This window comes from Mus pahari, unplaced genomic scaffold, assembly GCF_900095145.1.
Source record: "Mus pahari unplaced genomic scaffold, PAHARI_EIJ_v1.1 scaffold_13430_1, whole genome shotgun sequence".
In the NCBI taxonomy this organism is placed as follows: Eukaryota; Metazoa; Chordata; class Mammalia; order Rodentia; family Muridae; genus Mus; species Mus pahari.
Window position 1 is genome coordinate 2,166 of NW_018392857.1, and position 6,024 is coordinate 8,189.

At 42.0% G+C, this 6,024-nt stretch overlaps 1 pseudogene; it reads left to right on the forward strand.

Annotated features, from left to right (window-relative positions):
• Window positions 1-4,494: 4,494 nt before the first annotated feature.
• LOC110315210 lies at window positions 4,495-4,962 on the forward strand (annotated as a pseudogene).
• The last annotated feature ends 1,062 nt before the right edge of the window (window positions 4,963-6,024 follow it).

The following is a 6,024-nucleotide window of genomic DNA, read 5'->3' on the forward strand; positions in this document are numbered from 1 at the left end:
ATTCTTTATATTTTTGGCATTGATTCTTTGTATTATTCTCTTTGTTTCTCATTGACTGATTTCAGCCCTGAGTTTATTTCCTGTCAACTACTCCTTTTTGGAGTGTTTGCTGCTGCTGTTTCTTTTTCTGCTTCTTCTTCCTCCTCCTCCTTCTTTTTCCAGAGTTTAGATGTGTACTTTTAAATCATTAAAATAAGAACTGCCCAGTTTCTTTATGAAAGCACTTAGTGCTATGAAATTTCCTCTTAGCACTGCCTTCATTGTGTCCCATACATTTGGATATGCCGTGTCTTCCTTTTTATTGAATTCTAGAATAGCTTTGATTTCTTTTCTTTTTGACCCAGTGGTCATTGACTAGTTGGTCTGTTTCTAAGAGCTTGTAGGATTTCTGTTGTTTCTGTTGAAGTCCAGTTTTAATCCATAGTGATATGGTAAAGTGCAAGGGGTTATTTGTTCTGTCCAATTTTCTAACAAATCTATTTTTGAGGCTTGTTTTGTGACTGAGTACATGGTCAAATTTGAAGTAGGTAGCATACGGTGCTGAGAAGAAGGTATATTCTTTTGTGTTTAGATGAAGTATTCTATAAATATATGTTAGGACCATTTGATACATAATCTCTTTAGTTTCATTATTTCTATGTTTAGTTTCTGTTTCAATGACCTTTCCATTAGTGGAAGTGTGTGTTGAAGTCTCTCACTATTAACGTGTGGAGTTGGATATGTGAATTTTAACTTAATAATATTTCTCTTAGGAATATAGATTCCTATATGCCCTAGCATTTGGAGCATAGTTATTCAGAATTAATACGTTATCTTGGTGGTGGATCTTTCCTTTGATGAGCATGAAGTGTCCTTCATCATATCTTGGTTACTTTGAATTGAAAGTCTATTTTATTAGATATTAGAATAGCTACAGAAGTTTTTCCGTGGTCTTTTCCCTTACAGATTTTAATGTTCTCTTTTGTTGTTGTTGTTCTGTACATTTAATGTTTTGATTATTATGTGTCAGAAGGAGTTTCTTTCTTTGCTAAAAGCCAGGCATTCCTGTGGGTCTTTGAGCAATAGATCCACTTCAGAGATCAAAGATGCCAGAAATGGTTGGGTCCTTAAATCCCCGATGTTGTCCTAAATGATTTCGGGTTTCCATTCAGAAGGAGAATATCATAATAGCAGTAAAGTCTAAGAAAACAAAAATTCTTTTACCCAAGAGAGTAAGATCTTTGATTTGCTTGGAGTAATTACTTTCAGGTTACATGGACCAATCACTTGGCTAAGGAATTATGTCTCCAGGAGGAAGAGCCACCCACTGGAAGGTGGCCTCACCATACAGAGATGGGCAGATTAATTATCTGCTTGATCACTTTACTTTTTCATTTCATATCCCTAACCCCTAGCAAGGATCTTACAGAGGATATCCATGCTGTTCTGAGATATTCTTATTTCTACCTCTGTTCTAAGAATGCTTCCCTTATTCTCAAATTCCTCCAGCCTTCTCTCATTCAACAACAGGGGTCAGCTGCTTCTGTCCATTGGTTGGGTGCAAATATCTGCATCTGACTCTTTCAGCTGCTTGTTGGGTCTTTCGGAGGGCAGTTATGATAGATCCCTTTTTCTGAGTGCTCCATAGCCTCAGTAATATTGTCAGGCCTTGGGATCTCCCCTGGACCTGGATCCCACTTTGGGTCTGTCTCTGGGCCTTCTTTTCCACAAGCTCCTCTCCATTTCCATCCCTATAATTCTTTCTGACAGAAACATTATGAGCCAGAGGTGTGGCTGTGGGATGGCAACCCCATCCCTCACTTGATGCCCTGTCTTCCTGCTGGAAGTGGGATCTTTAAGTTCCCTCTCCCTATTTTCAGGCATTTCATTGAAGGTCCTTCCCTATGAGTCCTGGGAGTCTCTCACCTCCCAGGTCTCTGGTGCATTCTGGGGGTCCCCGCAACCTGCTATTTCCTGAGGTTGCCTGTTTACATTCTTTCTGCAGGCCCTCAGGGCTTCAGTCCTTTTCCTTCCCCCAATACCAGATCAGATTCCCCCCTCCCCATCTGCTTTCCCTCCCAAGTCTCTCCCTCCCTCCCCACTTGTTATTGCTTTCTTCTCTCTCCCAAGTGGGACTGAGGCAGCCTTACTTGGGCATTTCAGCTTGTTGAGCCTTTTGAATTCTGTGGACTGTATCTTGTGTATTCTGTATGCTTTTTTTTTTTTGGCTAATATCCACTTATTAGTTAGTGCATACCATGCATATCCTTTTGCATCTGAGTTACCTCACTTAGGATGATATTTTCTAGTTCTATCCATTTGCCTACAAAAGTCAGGATGTCCTTGTTCTTAATAGCTGAGTAGTATTCCATTGTGTAAATGAACCACATTTCTGTATCCATTCTTTAGTCATGGGACATCTAGGTTGTTTCCAGCTTCTGACTATCACAAATAAGGCCACTATGAACATAGTGGAAAATGTGACCCTGTGGCATGGTGGGGCATCTTTTGGGTATGTTCCCAAGAGTGGTATAGCTGGGTCCTCAGGTAGATCTTGTTCCAAGTTTCCGAGGAACCTCCAGATTGATTTCCAGAGTGGTTGTACCAGTTTGAGGAGAAGGGTGATCCTATAGGAGGACCAGCAGTCTTAACTGATCTGGACCCGAGATCTTTCAAACACTGGACCACTAAACAGACAGCATACACCAGCTGATATGAGGTCCCCAACACACATACAGTAGAGGACTTCCAGGTCTATGTTCATTCAGAAATGATGCACCTAACCCTCAAGAGACTGGAGGCCCCAGGGAGTTTAGAGGTCAGATGAGGTGGAAGGTGGGAACATCCATGTGGAGATGGAGTGTGGTGGGGAGGAGGTGTGGGATGTGGAGCAGTTGGAGGGTGGGAGGGGAGGGGCAGGGAATGGAATATGGAGTGTAAAAAATGAATTACAAATAAATTTAAAGAAAGACGCAAGGAAAAAAAAATGCTTCCCTTAACACTTGGCATTGTTATGACATTCTCCCAGCCCTTCTCCTTATAATAAGGCTGTCTGCCCCATGCGACTAAATCCCATGATGGTTTAATTGGAGGTTATAGCATTCTCCATTACTTGTTCATTCTCCTTTATTGAAACTCTGATGACGCTTAGAGTTTGTCTAATTTGGTGGGCTTTCTTTTCTTTTAAATGCTAATAAAACAATTCTTTGGCTTCCATTTTTTCATTCTTTTTTTGTTTGTTTGTTTTTGTTTTTATTTTTCGAGACAGGGTTTCTCTGTGTAGCCCTGGCTGTCCTAGAACTCACTTTGTAGACCAGGCTGGCCTCGAACTCAGAAATCCACCTGCCTCTGCCTCCCAAGTGCTGAGATTAAAGGCGTGCACCACCACGCCCGGCCCATTTTTTCATTCTTAAATACTTGTATTAATTAAACTATGAATCCAAAGAAATAACTCACAATGTTCATTTTATAATATGGTTACCACTAAGAGATCACCCAAAATTCCAGCTACAATGGCATAGACACACCAGAATACACTCATAGAAAATAATAAATGTGATTTTAAGAATTAAATACTACTAGCCGGGCGTGGTGGCGCACACCTTTAATCCCAGCACTCGGGAGGCAGAGGCAGGCGGATTTCTGAGTTTGAGGCCAGCCTGGTCTACACAGTGAGTTCCAGGACAGCCAGGGCTATACAGAGAAACTCTGTCTTGAAAAACCAAAAAAAAAAAAAAAAGAATTAAATACTACTGGAAGTACATTATAAATGTACAGGAATCTATATCCTAACATATATTTCCATTTGCCTTCTGTCCCCTTGTCTCTTGATGTTGCAGAGAGGAGGAGGGTGTGACTCTCCAAACCAACTGAGTCCTCCCAGGACACACAGTGCACATCCCATCCTGGTTTGCAACCGCTATTGAAATCATAGATGTTCAGGTCTCATGCACCTATTCTCAGAAGTGCTTAGCGAAGAATCCTCAGTATATCCTGTGGAGTATGTAGAAGACACACTGCTTGATACCCACCGTCTTAGATTCCCCGACGACTTTACCCTGTAATTTGATTTCACTACCGACCACTCAACCTCTCTCTTCACCTCAGAAGGTGTTCTTAAACTGCCTTCATCATACACGCTTCCAGTCACACTGCTTTATTTATTGTGTGTGTGTTTAGATGAATGTGCCATGTGTGCTTAGATGCATGTGCTATGGTACCCACGTGGAGGGCGGAGGACAAGTTGAGAAACTCATTTCCCCACTTATACCATATAAATGAAAGAAATAACTGAAGTTCTCGGGTTTTAGACAATATTGTAGTTTTGGTTTTTTTTTTTTTTTTGGTGATTTCCCGGTGCTGCTGCCATAGGTAATCCCTGGTCTCAGAGGAAGACCAGACCATGAGCTCACTTACCCAGTCCACATAGATGTTGAAGCACTGAGCAGGAGTTTGAAAATCTTCTGTCCTGGATGGATGAGATCTATATTTGAGAGATGTGGGAATAACCACTGAAATGACTCTGATTCTAAAGGCATGTGTATGTGCTCCACCTCTGGGGTCAGTGTAGACATAAATTTCTTGAGGTTTTTCCCATGACATCATATTCATTGGCATCATAGCCTGGACCAGTGTCTCCATGGTGATTTGCCTAAACAGACACCACCAGAGAATGCACTACATACATAATCCCAATCAGAACAACAGAGGCCATGCTGAGACCAGAGCAGCCCACGCTATCCCGATGCTGTTGGTCACATTTGTGAGCTTATATATTCTAGATTGTATTTGTATTTTATTTCACATTTCCTTTGTGGAATCTCGTCTCTGGTTGAGGCATGTCATAGAACTTCTGGCTCTAAGCTTCCCCACCATTTCTCCCTTACTGTTAATCTTTAGGGATCCTAAGGGGCCTTGTTCTATGTTCTTCATTGTGGGGCTGAAAGTCATGTAATTGCTGGAGTCATCTTGGAACAAAAATGAGGTCAGGATATCTCCAAACCCCGAGAATCACAGTACTGGAAGGGCTGTTCCTTCTTGGATCTGGGTCTGGATGTACTCACATACATAGCTTGTACAACCCCCGTCTCTGCCACCTTTGAGGTAGTCATATACCCCTGTGTCAAGGTTTTATGTTAAACTCTGTCTCCTTATTAAGAAATGTCCAGCTACTACCCGGAATTCTTCTTCATGCAAATGAAAACTTCATGTACCTCAGCCTCTGCCAATGATGTGCACTCGCCTCCAAACCCTCCCCACTCCTCAAGGTTTATATATCCTCTGTTTACACCTAATAAAAAGAGCTATTTCACTGGAAACGGTCTCTAGAGACAGCCTTTTCTACTGTGCCCACACTGGCTGAGATTCTGCTAACTCACCTACCCAGCTGAGCTTCATTCCTTCCAGCAAAGCAGGTGCCAGGGTACCCAAAGTGCAGAAGCAGGCCTGGGCCAGCAGTTGTCACACAATTAGGATTCAACAGGGCACCCACCTTTGGCATCATCCTAAAGGCCCTAAGTTTCCATAATCTGAGGGCTAGCCGTCTATATTTTCTCTTGTTTTTGATTTACACAATCAGATTTGGTTAAGATGCATTGAAAGGACATCTTAAATTATCTGTCCATGGCACTCTCCTGTGTGGATAGAAAGTCCCCAATCTTCTGCCTGAACCCCACCAGCCTACCTAGGCACTGACAGAAAGCTCCTACCTTTTTCTATGCAAACGAAACACATCAAATCAAATCAAATCAAATCAAAAGAAAACAAACCACCAACAAACAGTCACACAACAGCCAATAAATATTGATATGTTGAGCATAAGCCATTGGAGTTCTGTTCGGGAACGTTTCCCCTGTGCCTGTGTGTTCAAGACTTTCCCCTGCTTTCTCTTCTATTAGATTCAGTGTCTCTGGTTTTATGTGGAGGTCCTTGATCCACTTGGGCTTGAGCTTTGTACAGGGAGATAAGAATGGATCAATATGCCTTCTTCTACATGCTAACTGCCAGTGGAACCAGCACTATTTGTTGAAAATGCTGTCTTTTCTG